The sequence below is a fragment of the Phyllostomus discolor genome, chromosome 6 (assembly GCF_004126475.2).
Source record: "Phyllostomus discolor isolate MPI-MPIP mPhyDis1 chromosome 6, mPhyDis1.pri.v3, whole genome shotgun sequence".
NCBI lineage: Eukaryota > Metazoa > Chordata > Mammalia > Chiroptera > Phyllostomidae > Phyllostomus > Phyllostomus discolor.
In genome coordinates, this window is record NC_040908.2 from 31,074,665 (window position 1) to 31,094,893 (window position 20,229).

The following is a 20,229-nucleotide window of genomic DNA, read 5'->3' on the forward strand; positions in this document are numbered from 1 at the left end:
TTGATTTCTGTGATATCTTTGTCATTGGTTTGGCTGGGTTCTCTTCTACCTGTCTCTTAAACCCTGAAGTTATCTAGGGTTTAATCCTTGGTTTCTTTCCCTACTTGAGCTGTCTATATCCATGGGTTCTACCTCTAGCTAGGGCTGAATGATATTTATGGTTAGTGACTTTCCTTATGTCTTTCCCCCCACAAACACTCACCCATATAGCTAACTGCCTCCTTACCACTACTTGATTATCCCAAGGCATCTTAATGTTAACTTGTGTTAAGTTTAATGTTAAAATGGACAACATTTTTAAATCTTTCTCTTCTACCTATTTTTCCCATATTTTCTGCCCTGTTTAGAGTTCCTAATATTTTCTAAAACACCAAAGTAATAAGGGAAATATTTTAGATTCCTCCTTATTCCTAGTTGTCCATATCCACTGACAATTAAGTCCTTTTGATTCTATCTCTGTAATATGTTGTACCTGCTCCTTCCTCTCTAACCAAAATTGTTTGTTTACATGTCCTCCACACTAGACAGTAAGTTCCTTGAGATCAGGAATATGTCTTATTTAACTTTATATCTGCCAAACTGAGGAGTAAGACCATCTCTGTCAATATGACTTAAATGTAAAACTAAAACTATAAACCAATAAAAATTTGTGGTTTGTTTCAGGATTCTTGCAAAATAATTTATCCAGGTAACCAGTTTGTTCATGTGGGCAAATAGTTCTTATTGTTCAATATACTTCTCACTGGGCAAAAGCTGTTATCAGATAACTGTTTTCTCACCAGGAACTTAAATTTATGTGTCTACTAATCTTAAACTATTATGTCATGAATTTTGCCCAATTCCAACAGTCCCCAGTCTTAAAAAAACTCCCCTCAAACCCTATAAATATTCTTCCCTAAGTTCTCCTTTGGGGCACTAATACGCCTATCAATGTGGTTTCTTCCCTTGCTGCAATGCATCCAATAAATTCAGATTTGCCTGACCAAGAGGTGTCTCTGGTGAATAGAATAAGGTATTCAACAATCGATAGGCCCCAACGCAGTCCCTAACATGTAAAAGAAGCTCAACAAGGTTTTTGGTTTTTTTTAATTAACTAGGCAGAAATTTGAGCAGGGTGTGTGTAAGAGAAAGTGGATGGGATAGATGTCTCTGCTTATCTATAGTGAAAGGATCCTGCAGGACCTGGCAGAAGTATTTCATTGTTCTCATATTAGCAATCAAGAAACCCAGGTGCTAAATGTATATGGCGTTTTCTACAGTTCAATCTGAAATGACTCCTTCTTTCACTTTACCCTGGGCCAGGCTGTGAGGACCACAACGTGTCCTTGTTGTTCTCACTCCGTTGTCTACTTTGCTCACCTGTGTCCTACCAATACCTCTGCTTCTAAGAATCTAACCTCTTAATCCACAGTCAGGATCAGAAATTGGTCTGATAAACCAATCTACACTAAGGTATTCCCTTTAAGAAGACATTTGAACATGGCAGTTTTATGTTTGGAATAAATTAATCAATCAACAAGCTTTATTGCTTGAACCAACAATGAGCCTTACAAAGGGTAGATGTAGGGTGGAGAATAGATTATATGGGGTTGATCCTTGATGTCCTGAAAGGAATTGTCATGGGACCCTAAATCTCGGAATTACAGATATGAATGGGCCTTACTATCCCCCCTGCTGAGTAGTTCATGAAGTCAGAAATGGTGAACAAAACAAATCCCCACTGAATTGCAGATGCTGAGTTGATGAGCCATCTGCTTGGCTAACTTCCTAGCTAAATATTCCCACCCAATCTCACTCTCCATACAGATCCCAAACTTGATCAGAATTCAAGTCCATGCTTCTGCAGAATTACAAGTTACTCTATGTTGTAAACTTTGAACACATGTTAATGACTGAAATGAATAATAAATCTAAGAATGACAAGATTCTACTGTATAAAAATGCTTTTATTTACTCAATTATTTCAAGGTAATCACTTTGAAATTAGAATCCTGGACTTAAAATGTTTTTACTTTCACTTTGACAGCAGGCATGTTGCTGAACAGAGTAAATGTTCAATTCAAGTGTTTACTGAAGACACAAATGAATGTCCCTTGGTGAAGTGAAATATAGAGGATGACAGTAATTTGCCTCAGGTCACACAGGAGTCAATAGTGGTGTCTGATGTGATGACTACACATGGGTTTTTCAGAAAAACCCCTGCTTATTCCTGTTGTCTCTGTAGTCAACCCTACTTAGAATTTGTTCAGAACAAAAGTATCCAGATTTGAATGGTAAGTTTTAAGATTACTCTCCATCTAACCCTGATCTCCCTGTCCCTCTTTTCCTAAATTAGAATCCTATTAATTATTTGTTTTTATTTTTATTTTTGGAAAATATTTTAAAGGCTGATTTGTTTCTCTGGAAATGACAAAATATAGAAAGCTACCTCATATTGTGAAAAGTTTTCTCAATCTAATTTAATGTACTTTGCCCCACAATTCAGAGACTCTGAGTATTTTATACTCACAAATTGTTAACACCTCTAAATTAAATAATTTAAATTTTATTCTTTATTAAAAATTTTCTGTTTTATTGAATTTATTGGGGTGACACTAGTTAACAAGATTATAAAAGTTTCAGGTGCACAGTTCTATGATCTGTCCACTGTATGGTGTGTTCACCACCCCAAGTAAAGTCAAATCTCTGCCATCACCATTTATCCTTTCTATACCCTCTTCCTCTTCTTCTCAGCGCCCCTAATAATCACCATATTGTTGTGCATGTCCATGAATTTTTTCTCTTTTTTCCTCAATCCCTCCACCCTCCATCCAGTTCCTTCCACAACTGTCAGCCTGCAGTCTATCTTTGAGTCTCTCTGTTTTGCTTCTTAGTTCATTTTGTTCATTAGATTCCACATATGAGTGAAATTAAATAGTACTTATCTTTTTGGACTAGCTTATTTCACTTAGCGTAATGTTCTCCAGGTCCATCCATGCTATTGCAAAGGGTTAGATTTCCTTCTTTTTTATGGCTGAGTAGTATTCCATTGTGTAAATGTAGCACAACTTTTATCTATTCATCTACTGCTTTCAAATCTTAGCTATTGTAAATAACACTGCAATGAACATAGGAGAGCATATATTCTTTCACATTAGTGCTTGGATTTCTTCAGATAAATTCCAAGAAGTGGGATAGTTGGGTCATAAGACAGTTGCACTTTTAAATTTTTGCAGTAACTCCATACTGTTTTCCACAGTGACTACACCAATCTGTATGCCCACCAAAAGTGCTTGAGGGTTCAAAACTTTTTTCTACACTTGCCAATTTTCTCTCCAGATTTTTAAATAAATAAACTTCCCTTTTTCTCAATAAGGCTAAGGAAATACAACTGGCCTTAAGTCATAAACATAGTAGAGCTCAGTGAGATTGTCAGTTTATGAAGTTGGCTGATCAGTATGTGAACTTCAATGTGTTAGTTTGTATTGGGTGTCACATGGAAGGGACATGACTTTTTCTGATAAATCTTGTCAACTTTTTCTGTTCCTAGAGGAAAGGCTTCTTGTACATTTATAATTTATGCTGAAGCTCAAGGTTTGCCTGCATGGGCCAATAGAAGATGAACATTAACTCACTCATACATTCAGTGAGTATTTATTTAGTATTTGCTGGGTAAGAAGCACAATTGTAGTTTAGCCGACACTGAGGTGGATAAAACAGAGTATTAGTTTTCACATATCTTTTGATATATTGAGGAGACTGAAAAGCTAAGGTTTTATTTTCTCTAAGAGAAGCAATTGAAAGAAATATTTTAGAGCTATGCAATTTTAAAAGGGCTCTTCTTCTTAAATTTTCAGATAATATCCTGTAACCCTCAAAGGTACCCACAAAAGGCAAAATTATCTTTTCTGGGAGAGTTCTCTTACTTCATATAGACTAATGTTAATTCAGGAAAATATTGTGGCTTAGAAATTATCAATTGCTTTTTTCGTTACAAAGGGAATAAACAACTTTTGGGTATGTTTAAAGGAGTGACATCAAGTAATCCATGAAATGAAAAATGACTCTTCAGATATAATTTTGGTGTAATGATGGCCTTTACCAAAAATCATATCCATCAAGCAAAGTTATTAGTTATGCTGTCCAGTATGATAAATCCAAAATGCCACTTGGTCACTTACTCCAATCCATGAGAGCTTTTAATGCCAATAAATATTTCTTGGGAGAGATGTTAAATTTCCTTCCTCATGTGAACACTAGGCCTAATTCTCTTGCCCTTGACTCATAGAGATGGAGAAAATCTGGCTGTTCCCCTAGGAAGAAGAGTATTAAGCCTTCCTTTAATTAAACAATGGATGTATTTGTTGAGGTTCCTAAGACACTGAATTATACCTTAGGAAATAAAACATGCTTGCAATAACCAGAAAAGTAACAGTTCTACATCATATAAAGGCCAAAAGTATGGTCCAGGCAAAACAGCACAGTGGGAAAAGGGAGCCAGGACAAGGACCTTGGAGACAGTGAGACTAGTGGTGGGCATTGAAGCAGAGTAGATGGCTGGACAGGGAGGAGGGGGAGTGGAGGAGAGAGGGGCAGCACGGACAAAGTTTCATAAGAGGATGATTTTTAGGGTAGAGTTTTGCTGTGTTTATTCCTAACATCTGAGATCATGTGCTATGTAAAGACATTTAATTAAATAATTATGATAAGAATAAAACATTCTTACTAAAAAACATGAATACATTTAAGATAGCAAGAATAACAAAAATACCTATCATCACACCGTTCCTCCCATTTGCTATTGATGTTTTAGTGTTGTTGAATCCAGACTTATTCTTAAAGGACATTTTTAAAGCATGATTTCAATCATGTCTACAGCAGGTGGATTTTAAATTTTAACATTGTAATAATACACATTTTTAACATTAATTATGCATTTATTTTAGTCCATCAAGTACATCTACCATAGTTTTACTTAATAATTCATATATACTTATGGCTTTGAATATATCACTTTCCTTACTATTATAAATCACTTTGCTATTAACATCTGTGTACCTAAGGCTCTTTTTCCCTTGTGTTTACTTAGAGAGGGCTCATGGGGGTGCAGACAAAACATAGATTTTAGAGTTAGAGAGACAAGGTTTTGATTGTTAGTTCTGCCACTCTTAGCTTGTGGTCTTAGGCAATGTGTCTAACCTCTCATGAGCCTTCGTTTCCTAAAATACAAAGTGAGCATCACTGTGATTACTCTGGAGTGTTTTGAGAATGAGAATAATTGTGAAGTGCTTAGAACAGTCTGGCACACAGTGGATGCTCAGTAAACAATGGTTGTTATGTCAACATGGTTATTAGTATTAAGCTTGATATTATATGGCTCTCCTTGGGGATAATGGGGAATCTTGAGTAAAACTATCTCTCAGAAGTGAGGGGAATCCTCTAAGGAAAATGAGAAAAAAACTCAACGAGAAGTTTGTGGCCTGGTTTAGTAGGTTTTGAGTGTCTGCTCAAATACTTCTCCTTGGCCTCTGGGAGCAACTCTTAGCTCCTCATCTAGGAGATCTTATGATTCTAGAGCAAGACAGTGTTTTAAGGAAAGCAATATTTTGAGACAATCAATAATTATTCTTATTTTTTCTTCAGGTTAAACAACCCCAATATTATCAACCTTTCAACCTTTCCCTATCAGACCTTACATTTTCCAAATGAATCCTTTGAATTCTCCCTGTAGATTTCCACTAATGTAGACGTAACTTGTATTTAAGTCTGTGATATGACCTTACACCTTTCCCCTGCCCCCACCTAAATTACATAATGCCTAGTTTGGTACCTAGTTTGAAATTGCCTAATCACACACGAGAAAAGCAAAAACAAGAACAAAAGCAAAAACCCTATAATTGAATCACAATTCCAAATCTTTGTCTAGAAAAATGAATTAAATGGAGGGGTCCTAAAAAGAGACTGCATAAAATACTTTGGTAGGTATTTTATTACTCAAATCTTAATATATATTTTTGCATTCATGTAAGTCCTTCAAAGATTTATTCTCTCAATTACCAATCAAAAGAACTCATAAAGGTAGAGCCAGTGGACCAGGCAGGATTGGAGCTGCCTGGAAGACAGATGCCCTCGCCACAGCATCTGAGCTTTAAACAACCTCAGCGGCTGCTCATTCCTGGACTCAGTGATAGCTGACAAACAGAGTGGCTCCTGGTGAACTAATTAGGTTTCTAAGCAGCCACAGTCCCCGCATGTTAGGCTTGATTAAGATGGACACTCAATGGCTTGGTTCCTAAGTCTTGTTTTTAACAAGTCAGAAACTTGCTTCCTTTAAAGAAAAAAATCTAGCAAAAAGAATAAACATATAGAAATTTTATTTATTTAAAAAATTTTTTTTGTTGTTCAAGAACAGTTGTCTCTATTTTCCCCCCATGTCTCCCCCACCCCAGCCATCCCCACCTCCCAGCCTCGATCCTACCCCACTTTGGCTTAAAAAGCAATTATGAGGGTTTGTTTCTTGTTTGTTTGTTTTCAGAAAAACAAACAGTTAAAGGGGGGGCATGGCCTTACTAAAATTTTGGTACCTTTCCTGAAATCTGTTAATGTTACTTATTAAATTGAATTTGTATTGTTTTCTTCCTAGAGTTGAATGGCAGTTGTGAAGGGCTTTTGCTTGTTTGTAGGTTTTTGTAATTTTCTTCTTAACTCATTTGTATTTGTCACAACCTTTAAAGCAGAATGTGACTTGAACACTACATTTTCATTCACAAAACTCTCTCTGAGTTACTTTCAAAGGGCTCTATAAATGCCTAGATCAGGTTGGTTTACAATTTTATTACTCTGAACAATACTGCTCTTTGGAAAATGAGCCCAATGGAGAGTTACTCCCATCAAGTTGATTCAGTGTAGTGGACTGATTTCCAGAGGCTGTACATGCAGTTGATAGCTAAGGAGGATAGAAGATTTAAAACATAGATCCTAGGAGATGAAAGTTGTTTTAACCATGATATATCTTAGAATACTTAACAGAGATTTGGAATGACCTTGTCCTTTTATATCAATTTGCTCTTCCCTGGACATATCACAACTATCACTGAAGTAATTGAAAATATTTGCAACATTGTTTTAATATGTACAATATTATCTTAATATATACAATAATACATATTAAGCATTTTAAAAATATCAGCTAAGAAAACTAACATAGGTCATGTAAAATATATTTTTGTAGAATTCTTTTATTTTCCTTAATATTGAAATGGAACTATAGTATTTTCTTCTTGAACAATCTTCCATTGAAGGTATATTTGAAAACCTGTGATGCTTTTTTTCTGTCCTCTATCATTAATCATGGGTAAAGTAACATTTAAATACATTAAGGGAACTTCCATTTAAAGGCATTCAATGTATAATTCCTTTATAATGTTCATCTTTAATAAAGTAAAAAAAAAGTGAGGAACAAGAGACCAGAACAGAGCACACATCGTGTAAAGGACGTGAGGTAGGCAGGGTGTGTTTGGGGACTGGAATTTTGATGTTTGATGTTTAAAAGGAGGCATGGCTACAGGGTATGTCAATAAGGTATTTCAGTGTTTTTCAGCCTTCCTTTTTTGAAAAAATCACCCCCTGGAGCATTTTCTTGTTCTAATCATTGTCTCACTCCCCATGAAATTTTAATACCATAAATATACTGTATCTGTTTTGTACTACATGTACAACTGTGCTTTATACATAAAAAGAGCAAAAATTTTTACCTCCCCCCCATGTTTACTCCCTTGGGGATGATCGTGGTCCCACTGAGAATCTATGTTCTGTGTGAACTTACTATGCTTAAGGGATAAACTGTGCAAATAATGTTGCATAAGAAGAATTGTGCATAATAAAGAATTGGCAAGAGTCAGGATGGATGCACTAGGAGCCAAAGTCCTTTGTCTGGGGTTATGTGGAGGAGGAAACTCCCAGTGTTGTCACAGCAGGAACTACCTGGTACTACACTGGCTCATCTCCTGTCTATAAAGGAGGGGCTTTCTCTTTACCCATGAGATTCATTCACTCATCCCTCTAATATTTAGTCATTAGCTTCTATGTTTGAAGTTTAGGTGGGGTTTATTACCTCACTGTAGAGGTAAAATCAGAACTGTGTCATGTACTGGTATTGCTAATACAGATTTTCAAGTAATCCTACTCATTAGGCTTGGGCTAATGTCTTTTCCCATGATCCAGGTCAATTATTTCAAGGATATTTTTCAGTAGTCATACATCAACTGAAATGGTTAGACATTTTTCAAATAGAGGGTTCCTTAAACAGCGAGAAGTATGATTCAGGTTTGGTGTGTGTTATAGGTTGAGTTGTGTTCCCCCACAAATATGTTGGAGTCCTAAACCCCAGAAAGTGACAACTGGAATATAGGGTATTTACAGTTAAAATGAGGTCACTAGGGTGGGCCCTAATCCAATATGACTGGTTTCCTTATGAGAAGAAGAAATTTGGACATTAGTCTGCTTGGGCTGTTGTAATAAAAGACTGGAGTGAGTGGCTTAAACAACATAAATTTAGTTTGCATATATCACACCATTCTGTTCTGGAGGTTAGAAGTCCAAGGTTAGGTTTCCTCAGGATGGAGTCTGGGGAGACCTCTCTTAGTGACTTGTAGATGGTCATCTTGTCACTATGTCTTCACATGGCTTTTTTTCTGTGCACATGCAGAGAAAGACAGGGAGATCTCTTTCTCTCTTTCTCTTCTTATAAGGACACCAGTCCCATCAGATTATGACATCATTTAACCTTAATAGTTTTATTATAGGGCCTATCTCCAGATATAGTTGCATTGTGGGTTAGAACTTCAACATATGAATTTTGGAGGCTCCCAATTCAGTCCATGACTGACACACATAGAAAGAGGATGATGTGAAGAGACAGAGAGAGAACACAGCCACCTACAAGACAAGAAGAAAGGCCTAGAAGGTCCTTCCTTCACAGTCCTCAGAAGAAACTAACCCTTCTCCTACCTCAATTTCAGACTTGTAGCCTCCAGGCTGTGAGGCAATAAATTTCTGTCATTTAAGCCACACAGTTGGTGGCACATTGCTGTGGCAGACCTACCAGCAAATATAATACAATGTGATTCTGAGAGTCTCATAAAATAGAAGCAATCTATGTTAGCCTCATGGTCATTAATTAATTATACTTAGACACTTGAGACCAAGCTCAAAGAAACAACAATGACAACAAAGAAGTAAATTGCATTTAAGTCTTCTGAGACAAATTTTGAAAGCTTTTATTAGACTGATATCTTGTGCATCTTTCTGTTTTATATGAACTGCATCTAGGCTTTGGTGTTCCTGTGAGTTGGTATCTACCCTTCTGGGATTTAGGAACAATTGCTGTGAGGACAAAGGGAAACTGTGAAAACTTAAACTGAAGAGCCAGGTGAGGGTCAATATAGGGTGAAGAAAGGATGGCAGGAAGGATGAGGCTATGTGATAGGAGTGGGAATTGGAGATAAGACTGATCTAAGGATGCTAGTGAAGATAACGAACCTTTGGTATAGAGAATTGAATAAGGGTCCTGAAAGTAATGAATGACCTAAAGGAGTGGTAGTGAGAGGAAATGTATTTGTAGAAAGTTTCAAGACAGCACAAGGATCTGATGGTGAGGACTGGTAAGGAATGGGAAAAGGAGAGATCAGCAAGTGAAATAGATCTTGAATATTCTCAGAGAAGGTTATTTAACTCTTGAAGAGTAAGAGTTCCTAGCAGTTGAGGAGATGAATTACTGGGATTCTTGGTCACCCTTTAGCAAAGTGTATTCTTTTCTGATTTTAGCACACTCTGTTTAAGAGACAACCTCTCTGCTACTAAATTATAGATCCAGGATTGACTGATATGATAGTGTAGGATTAACAGAAACTGACATAACATGACATGGGTTCAAAGATCTGAAAAAGAAATGAAATGACTTTTAGTTATCTTAATAGCTCATTATTTAGCTCATTATTTTATAGTACTTTGTAGAGGTCTTTCAAAGTTCTCCTAATTCCATATATTTTATGCCTGCTGAGAAATATTTTTCCCATGTTATCATCACTTTTTAAAATTGACATTTTGTCAAATATCCAGATGTTTCTCTCTGATTGTGAGGTCAGACAGCAGGTTTTTAGCCTTGTATTTCAAAATGCTGGATTTTCAACACTCAAAGTAGCTTTTTAAAAAAATGGTGGTTGTTGCATTAAGATATAATGGAAGTTGTTTGCTTTTGCTAAAGGAAGAGAAAAAATGGAGTGAAATCAAGTGTGACTTTTTTTAATGCTACTTTTTCCTATTTAGAAGATTGTTACTGATAATATAGCAGAAAACATATTGCTGTATTAACAAGGTCATTCAGTCACGAAATCCTATTAATGTAGAAAATGACATAACCAAGCTGTGTGGTAACAAATAAGGCAAATTCCCACCTTGTATTCTTCAGACTCCTTGTTCAAATTCACACAACAGCAGGGAAACTGAGAACAAATTCATGACTCTGTAAAAAAAGTAGTTCATATATCATTCGTATTGACTGTTTTCTAATTTTGTTTTTTACTTTTTGCAAAAATAATGGTAGCAAACTAATTCAAGAAATATATCTAATTTATATTCATATAAAAGACTTATCTACAAAAGTAAAAAGAAACCTGCTGGGTAAAAAATTTCAAAATAAATATGTACATTCATAATATCAGTGACACGTTTACTTTTTTTAGATCTAAGAGCACCAAATAATCATTTGCATTTTGAATGATAGCAAACACATTTTAGATTTAGCTGTCAATTTAATGAAGCCTCAAATATTGATTTTAGCAAAACAGTAAAGTAGGAAATAAAAATAAAAAAGATCATTATAACAGTACCCCTGAGGGAATAACTATGGTCACTTCAGTCAATGATAAACTGATTTTAGTGGTGTGGACTAGACAAATAAAAATAAAGATCGCCTTGATTTAGCTTAAGCTGGAAAAGAAATCTTGCAAGTTTATGGCTTCATAAATTGTTCTGAATGTTTAACATCCCATGAAGAAGAAGCAAACAATGACAATACTTCATTCAAGAATGCAAAACCAATTATACTCAGGCAGAAGCCTTGTAATTCAGATTTAGTGTCTCCTTATCCGTGTTTGCATTGCTGAAGGGCCTTCTTTGACTATACTCAGAGCATTTCCATGCAGACATTACTGACCGTTTTACTTCTGAATTTTAACTACCTCTAAATCTGTTTAACTTCTGACATTGCAGCTAACTGATAAATACTAGATTGTTTCTTTTAGTGCTTTATGGTCTTTTGTTGAACACAAATAGATGACATGCATTTTGGGAATAAACTATTCTTGCATGCAGTGGTAACTTAACTGTTTGGATCCATCAATACTTTCGCTTCTTGTTGGAAAACATCAGGAAAAGTGAAGTTAGATATTGTGTTAATTATAAGGTTGACATAACAGAATCACAGAAATTTATGAGTTTTATATCTATCTGTCAGTCAGTAATAAGCACTCTATGGAAGAGTTCTCTTGAAACCTGGGAATGCTTTAATCGTGTCTTCACTTGAATTGGGGATTTCTCTGTGAATGTAGTAGCATCATGACATGACCCACATAGTTAAATCTCCAACAACCCTACCTTCCTTCCATATTCAAACATGATGTCTGGAATGAGATATCTTTCAAAAGAAAGAGATGGTGTTATAGTTTTGTTTATTTTACTTATGTCACAGCCTCAGTTCCTGATTTACCCATTTGTACTTTTCAAATAAAAGGTGTAGTACATCTTAAAAGTACTACTCTCCTCTTACCTGGAATATTCTTACTATGACATTAAACTTATCTGAGATCTAACCCCTAGAGGTCCTTGTGAAATCATACTTAAATGACCCATGATATATTTCCCACTGTGTTGGCCAGCAATGATTCACTCTCTTTGCTTCCTCAGGCCACTTATTTGCCACTTATTATAGAGCCACTTGTTTTCTTTTTCTTTTACTAAGGTACACACCTAATGTTCTAATTTACTATGTCAGACCCTCAATGTCAAGAATTTCACCCTATACACAAGTCCATTTCCATGTATAATGCAGCATATATTAAATATATTACTTATTTTCCCATAGAAAATGCCAATCGTTCTTCAATTTCTGCTTTGGTAATTGAGAGACTCCAAACTAAATTATGTATCATGTTTGTAAATATACAGGCTCCCTTGCCTCTAAAATTTTATTCAATTTTTCTCCTATTCTGACTCTTGTATTTTTTTCTGATTTTACATTTTATCCTACTGATAATATATTTCTAATTTTAATATGGTATCTCATTTGTAACAAAAGTAGAGAACTAAGTAAAATAAATTAGAGGATTAATATATGTTTGTCGGTGGTTCATAACAATAGTCTTTGTTGACTATTGTGCTAAGTTGTTTTGGAAGTTGGTTCCTGTTTCCAATAAAGTCACCTGCAAGGAGAGAGGAACTAGATAGATACAAAACTTCAGATTAAGAAAAAATCTTATATGTAAGAGCAAATGATTGTATGAAATGTATTTAGCCTAAGAAGGGAAGGATGGCTTCCCTGTGATGAAAAAATGGGCCATCAAGGAGTGTGAAATGTGCCCACTTGAATTTGGGGGAAGACAATTAATGAGATGGAAATAGCATAAATCAAAGAAAAGAACATATTTTAGGTTTAACAAATTAGAACTATCCCCAAAGAGCTTAGAGTGAATAGGATTGGTGGTAGCAGATATTTGTTATTTAAATTAAAATATATTCAAATAAGCCATGAATTAGTAGATAGAACTACTATAAGATTGATGAATAAATTCAAGAACTGGTTATTTAAGAAGAACAATACTGTAGATAAACCTCTTATAAAAATAATTGGCAAAAAGGAGATAATTTAAAAAAACAATACTAGAATGAGGAAGTGGATACAAATTGCAGATATAAAAGAGCCTATTTCAGTGAAAATAAGATACCATCTGCTCAACTAGAAAATAAATCAAATCATGAAGTTGCAGTAATTAAATGGGGACAAATTAGTACAGGAATAAACTTATAGACTAATGAAATTGGGGGAAATATCCATAAAGAAGTGTAGATACCCATATAAATTTAATAGTTTACAAAGATGGCAATTCAAGTCAACTAGAAATAGAAAAGTTATTGAATAACTAGTGTCAAACAACTGGCTGATCAGTTAGAAAAAACAGGGGTTTTTTTTTCCCCTTATACCATACAACTGTAGGGCAATGAGTAAAATTTTTAAAAATAACAAAATTATTAAGAAATTGTACATAAGTATTTATACATCCTAGGTATAGAAAAACGTCATTCTGAAAATGACTCAGTTTCTACAATGAGCTAATAATAATTTTATTAAAACAAATAAGCAAACAAAAATCAATGTATATTTAGTAGTATAAACTACTAATATTTAGTAGTATATTTAGTAGTGTAAACAATAGAACAAAAACTGTACTGCATAAATCATTGAGGAAATAAAACTCATAATAGCCTCTACTTTTTAGCTTCTAAAAATGTAAACCATGTGACATTGACATGGCATCCATGCACACATACACAGGTATGCATTTGTTTTTGGTTATGTGTGTTTGGATATGTGGGTGTATATGTGAGTATATGAATACAGGTGTATACACACATATACATACACATACAAAATATATTCTAAGAGTTTTTATTTACAACCAAAGGAAATGATTCTAACTTAAACAGAAAAGGAATACCAGATGAGTCACAGATTCCCTAGGAATCTTAAGCAATACAAGGTCCACCACTATGCCGTACAAATGGTAGCCGGAGTCATGCCACAGGAGCCTTCTTCATCGCCACCACCACCTGTGGGAATGCTCTTTCACTGTGAGTGCTGGGTAGGATTCTCTGTCCTTGCTTCACTGCAGTGTATCTGACTGGCCAGGCTTGAATTTTGGACCCTTGGCTTGGCCACCAGGAGACAGGTAAAATAGCTATTTGATTATGCATGTTTTAAGTCTCAGTAGATATTAATGAATGGGTTTCAAAAATGGTTGTTTAAATTTATGCTTGCTCTGAGTGTGAGGATTCTGGTTCTTCCAATTCTTGCCAATGCTTAATATTAGCAGTTTATCTGGTTTTGTGTCTGTTTGTTTTAATATTTATCATTCTAGTACTTGTGTGAGAGATTTCCACAGTGATTTACTAAGATGATCAATCAGTTAAAGCACCTTTCCATATGTTTATTGGATGCTTGTACATCCTTTACTTTTCTTGTAAAATTGGCTGTTCAAGTCTCCTAGCCATTTTATTATTTGGTTGTCTGTTGTTATTGCTTTATATTTCTCTCTATATATCTGTTATTTGTATTGGAAATATTTTCTACTTTCTACTTACATTTTCACTCTCTTGTGTTTTTTGATTAACAAAGGTTTTGATTTTATTGAGGTCCAGTTTACCAATCTTTTCCTGTATGGTTGGTGCTTGTGTGTTTGTTTTGTTTTGTGGGTGTGTGTTGGTTTGTGTGTGTGTGTCCTTCTTAAGACATATGATATCCAATTGACTAAGCATTGACTATTCATCAAACCATAATCTCACTAACAGACTAGAGTGGAATTTTTCACAAACCAAGTGACTAAATTTCTGTGGGTCTCTTTTTAGTCTCTATGTTATTCTAACCATAAGTTTACATACGCTTCTGGTATAGGAAACCACTAACCTCTTTAGATGGCGAGTCATATAAAGAATCAATGTGGAGGCAGAGATCAAATTCAGGGTACCTCCAAGGAATATGGTCTACAGATAATGCAAAAGTTGTGTTTATAAAGTCCTTCTCTCCCCTTTCTCCTCTAGCCAATTGTTAAATATCTTTTAAATTCATACTATTTTATTTATTTTCATTGTCACTGACAGTTCAAGCTCACATTAGTTTGGCTTATGTTATTCTAATCACCTCGTACTTTTTTCCCTGGCCTTCCCCATTATTACTAGAATAATCATTTTCCTCTTTCAGTCCTTCCAACTACTTTCTCTCTTACAGTGTGGCCCAGCTTCTGAATATGAGAAGCAGGGCCATTGCCTCCATCACTATTTTATTTTACCTTTCTCCCTTCTTGCATTTATCTTCCAGCAGAATTAACAAGAGCTGCCTCAACCTTAAGGTTTAGTTGCACAAATCTGTGCCTTCACCTTTGTGTTTCTTCTGTGAGGAATTCTCCACTCACCTCCTGACAAGCTCTTATTCATTCTTAAAGTCCCAGATCAAATTATAAATTCTGTGTGAAGCTATTTCTCATTTTTTCCTGACAGAAGTTAGTCATTTACTTCTATTTACTGGATACAAACTGATATTATTTCTACTGTATCATATCCATCTTTATATCCCAAATATCCAACAAAGATTAGGTACTTAATAAATATCAGTTGAATTGAATCAAATTGATGAATTTCCATCTTCCCCCCCTTACACACCCCCTTACACACATACATACAAATTGGAGTTAAATGTTAAACATTAAAGCTTAGAAATCGTGAGAAATATTACTCACCCCCTTACACACATACATACAAATTGGAGTTAAATGTTAAACATTAAAGCTTAGAAATCGTACAAGTTAAAATTGACTATGGAAGTTTAATATTTAAAATGCATAGAAGAAATCACAAAAATAAATACCTGTTTTATATATTAATTATAAAAGTTGTTATTAAAGCTTTTTACTTTTTTAAATTTTTAAAAGATTTTATTTATTTATTTTTAGAAAGAGGAGAAGGGAGGGAGAAAGAGAAACATCAATGTGTGGTTGCCTCTCATGCACCTCCTGCTGAGGACCTGACCCTCAACCCAGGCATGTGCCCTGACTGGGCATCGAACCCATGACCCTTTGGTTCACAGGCCCGCACTCAATCCATGGAGCCACACTAGCCAGGGCCTATTATTAAAGCTTTTTAAATAGAGCACACTGAATCTTTTTTTTTAATATATTTTATTGATTATGCTATTACAGTTGTCCCATTTCCCTCTTCACTCCCCTCCACCCTGTACCCTCTCTCCCACCCACGTTCTCCCCCTTTAGTCCATGTCCATGTGTCATACTTAGGAGTTCTCTAGCTTCTACATTTCCCGTACTATTCTTGCCCCCCCCCCATCTATTTTCAACCTACATTCTATGCTACTTATTCTCTATACATTTTTCCCCTCTCTCCTCCTCCCCCCCTGCTGCTAGCCCCCCATGTGCCCTCCATTTCTGTGGTTCTGTTCCTATTCTAGTTGTTTACTTAGTTTCTTTTAGTTTTGCTTTAGGTGTGGTTGTTAATAAGTGTGAGTTTGCTGTCCTTTTACTATAAATGTCTTTTCTTTATCTTCTTTTCTTAGATAAGTCCCTTTAGCATTTCATAAAGTAAGGGCTTGGTGATGATGAACTCCTTTAATTTGACCTTATCTGAAAAGCACTTTATCTTCTCTTCCATTCTAAATGAGAGCTTTGCTGGATAGAGCAATCTGGGATGTAGGTCCTTGTCTTTCATGACTTGGAATATTTCTTTCCAGCCCCTTCTTGCCTGTAAGGTCTCTTTGGAGAAATCAGCTGACAGTCTGATGGGAACTCCTTTGTAGGTGACTGTCCCCTTATCTCTTGCTGCCTCTAGGATTCTCTCCTTCGTTTTTACCTTGGCTAATGTAATTATGATGTGCCTTGGTGTGTTTCTTCTTGGGTCCAACTTCTTTGGGGCTCTCTGCGCTCCTTGGATTTCTTGGAAGACTGTTCCCTTTGCCAGATTGGGGAAGTTCTCCTTTATTATTTGTTCAAATAACTTTTCCACTTGTTGGTCCTCCCCTTCTGGTACCCCTATAATTCGGATGTTGGAACGTTTAAAGGTGTCCTCGATGGTCTTAAGCTTTTCTTCGATTTTTTGAATTCTTATTTCATCATGCTTTCCTGCTTGGTTGATTCTATCTTCCTTCTGGTCCACTGTATTGTTTTGAGACTCAGATTCCTTCCTTTCACTATTGGCTCTCCTCCGTATATCTTCCTGCATCTCTTTTATGGTAATCTGCATTTTTTCATGTAATTTGCATCCAAAATCAGCCAGTTCCGTGAGCTTCCTGATCACCAGTGTTTTGAACTGTGCATCTGATAGATTGGCTATTTCTTGGTCACTCAAAAGGATGAGTCCTGGAGGACTGATCTGTTCTGCTGGAAACATGTCTTATGTCTTTCCCTATCTCTCCTATTATTTTATTTATTTATTTATTTATTCTCCAGTCTGGTCGCTCTTGTTACGGTGGGGGGCGGAGCCTTAGGTGTTCACCGGGGCTGGGCGCCCCAGTCGCTAGATTGTGACGTTACATGTGGGGGCAGGGGCGGGAGCGGGGACAGGAGGGATCAATGGCGATCGTTCTCCAGGAGTCAGACACTTCTCTGGGCTTCTGGGCCGTGAGCTCTGCCCTGGTCCACAATCGCTGCCCCACTGATTCCCCCAGTTGCTGCTTGCGTACTCAGGGATCACCGCTGCGCTCTTGCGCCCCGGATGGCTGTCGCTCCGATTTTGCGCCAAATTTCCCCCGGCCTACGCGCACCTGTGACCCGCACCAGCCCCGCGCCTGCTCGGCTCGTCGTCCCCTACCAGTCTGGATGTATGGATCTACTTCAACTTCTTGGCTGTCCGACTTCCATTTAGATAAATCCTCTGACAGTTCTGATATTATGACTGCAAATCATTGTTGTAAATTATTGTTGTTCTATTCTTGGTTGTGCGAGGAGGTACGGTGCGTCCACCTATTCCTCCATCTTGCTGGAAGTCCACACTGAATCTTCACATACCTATCACCCAGATACAATTATCAAGATCATGTAGTATTTATTTAACCTATCTCTTTTTTTCATTTTTTCCTTTGCTAAAGAATCTTAAATCAATAAAGACAGATCATTTCACTTTGACATGTATAAGTATATATTTTGAAAAATATAGACATTTTCTTACAAAACTATACTGTCAGTTTTACCTGACAAAAGAAATAATTTTTTAATAAAAATTGTGTATTTATTCTTACATGTTTAAACTTCAGTCACCTTCAAAGTACTCTCCATTTGAGGGAATACACCTATTGAGGCATTTTCTTCCACTTTTCAAAACAGTTTTTGAGCTCATCGATTTTTTAATTTATCCTTGTTTATTGTATCACACTTTTCCCAATTTCCCCCCCTTTGTCCTCCTCCATCTAGGCCATCCCTTGCTCCGACAGTCCATCCTCACATTGTTGTCCATGTCCCTGGGCCATTCATACATGTTCTTTGACTAATCCCTTCTCCTTTTTTCCACCATTCCCTCCCACTTTCCTCTGGCAGATGTCGGTGTTCCTTGTTTCCGTGTCTCTGATTCTGTTTTGACATTAGCTTATTTTGTTCATTAGATTCTTCTTACAAGTGAGAATATATGGTATCTGTCTTTCACCGATTGGCTTATTTCACTTAACATAATACTCTCCAGTTCCATCCATGCTGTTGCCAAGAGTAGGAATTCCTTCTTTCTTTCTGCTGTGTAGTGTAAATGTACCACTATGTTGAATAGAAATAGTGAAAGCAGACATCCTTGTTTTGTTCCTGATCTTAGTGGGGAAGCGTTTAGTTTTTGCCTGTTGAGAATGATGTTGGCTACAGGTTTCTCATATATGACCTTTATTATGTTGAGGCATGCTCCCTCTATTCCCAGTTTGCTATGTGTTTTATCATAAATGGGTGCTGGATTTTATCAAATGCTTTTTCAGCATCTATTGATATGATCATGTGATTTTAGTCTTTCATTTTTATATGATGCATCGTATTTATTGATTTGTGAATATTTTTCCATCCTTGCATCCCTGGAATAAATCCCACTTGATCATGGTGTATGGTCCTTTTAATGTATTGTTGGATCAGGTTCACAAGTATTTTGTTGAGGATTTTGGCATCTATGTTCATCAAAGATATTGGCCTGTAATTTTCTTCCTTTGTTCTATCTTTAATTAGTTTTGGGATTAGGATAATATTGGCCTCATAAAAAGAGTTTGGAGTATTCACTCTTATTGAATTTTTGGGAATAGTTTGAGAATGATAGGGGTTAGTTCTTTTTTGAATGTTTGGTAAAATTAACCCATGAAGATATCTGGACCAGGGCCTTTGTGTGTCAGTAGGTTTGTTTTTTTTTTATTACTGCTTCAATTTCACTAGTTGCTATTGGTCTATTCAGATTTTCTGCCTCTTCCTGTGGGGAGAGGTGAGCTCTGCCCACAGAGTTCCCCTGCCATCTCAGATGAGAATAAATCTACCAAGACATGATCTGCTTGGGGAGGAAAAGTGACGAGTCTCTCAGAGGAAAATGGTCCTGAACATCTCCTTCCCTACTGAGTTCAGCTCACACAGAGATACATGGTATGCATGAAAAGCTCATCAACCAATGTCCAAAAAGCTACAGTCATGAAAAACTGACATCATTTACAGGTAATAGTTGAAGAAATACAGGTGATTGTCTCTGGTCAGTGTTGGCTTTAGCTCAAGTGTCTGTTTCATAGCAACAGGGTGGAGCAAGCCTCAAAGGAAACAATGTATATTCTTTCTCTGGCCAGATTCACCCACAGGAGCTGTCCGTTCCAGTACAAGGCTGCAGCTGCCTCTGGCATTGTTCCAGGCTGAGTCAGCCTGAGAGAACAAAGCAGCCAAGAGAATAGGAGATTTTACAGAAAGAATGAAGACTCAGGCTAAGACACAGCCAAGGGGTGAGGGTATTTCTGCCCCTTCTCTATAGACCCCTAAGTCCTTCCCTGATGGCCCAATGTGACTGTGCCTGTCTTAGGTTGTCCCACCCTTGAGGAGTCTTACCGGTCATTGGCTAACCAGTCATTTCCCCTGGGCAAGCAGGGGGAAGTGAGGGAGGGAGGCATGGGCTGTGCTCCTGCCAGGAGTATACATTCTGTCTCATAAGTGGCTCATGTCCCTAAGGCCTTTTCACTCAGCCCTAGCCATGGGATCTCTTTGTCTATTAATGAGGCTACAGTCCCTGAACCGAGGCAGGATGGCTCCCAACATCTTCTTGATTTGGGTTTTGAAGGTTGTATGTTCCTAGAAATTTAGCCATTTTGCCCAGGTTGTCCAGTTTCTTGGCATGTAGTTGTTCATAGTAGTTTCTTACAATCCTTTGTACTTCTGTGGTATTAGTTGCTACTTCTCCTGTTTCATTTCTGATTTTATTTGGGGG

The 20,229-nt window shown here is 36.6% G+C and overlaps 1 long non-coding RNA gene across 1 annotated transcript; it reads right to left on the reverse strand.

The window, feature by feature from the left end:
* Window positions 1-93: 93 nt before the first annotated feature.
* On the reverse strand, window positions 94-19,906 carry LOC118501506. Its single transcript, XR_004904130.1, has 3 exons — window positions 19,380-19,906; window positions 16,451-16,455; window positions 94-109 (listed from the first exon to the last, which is right to left on the reverse strand). It is a non-coding gene; the product is annotated as an uncharacterized LOC118501506 (long non-coding RNA).
* Between the last annotated feature and the right edge of the window lie 323 nt (window positions 19,907-20,229).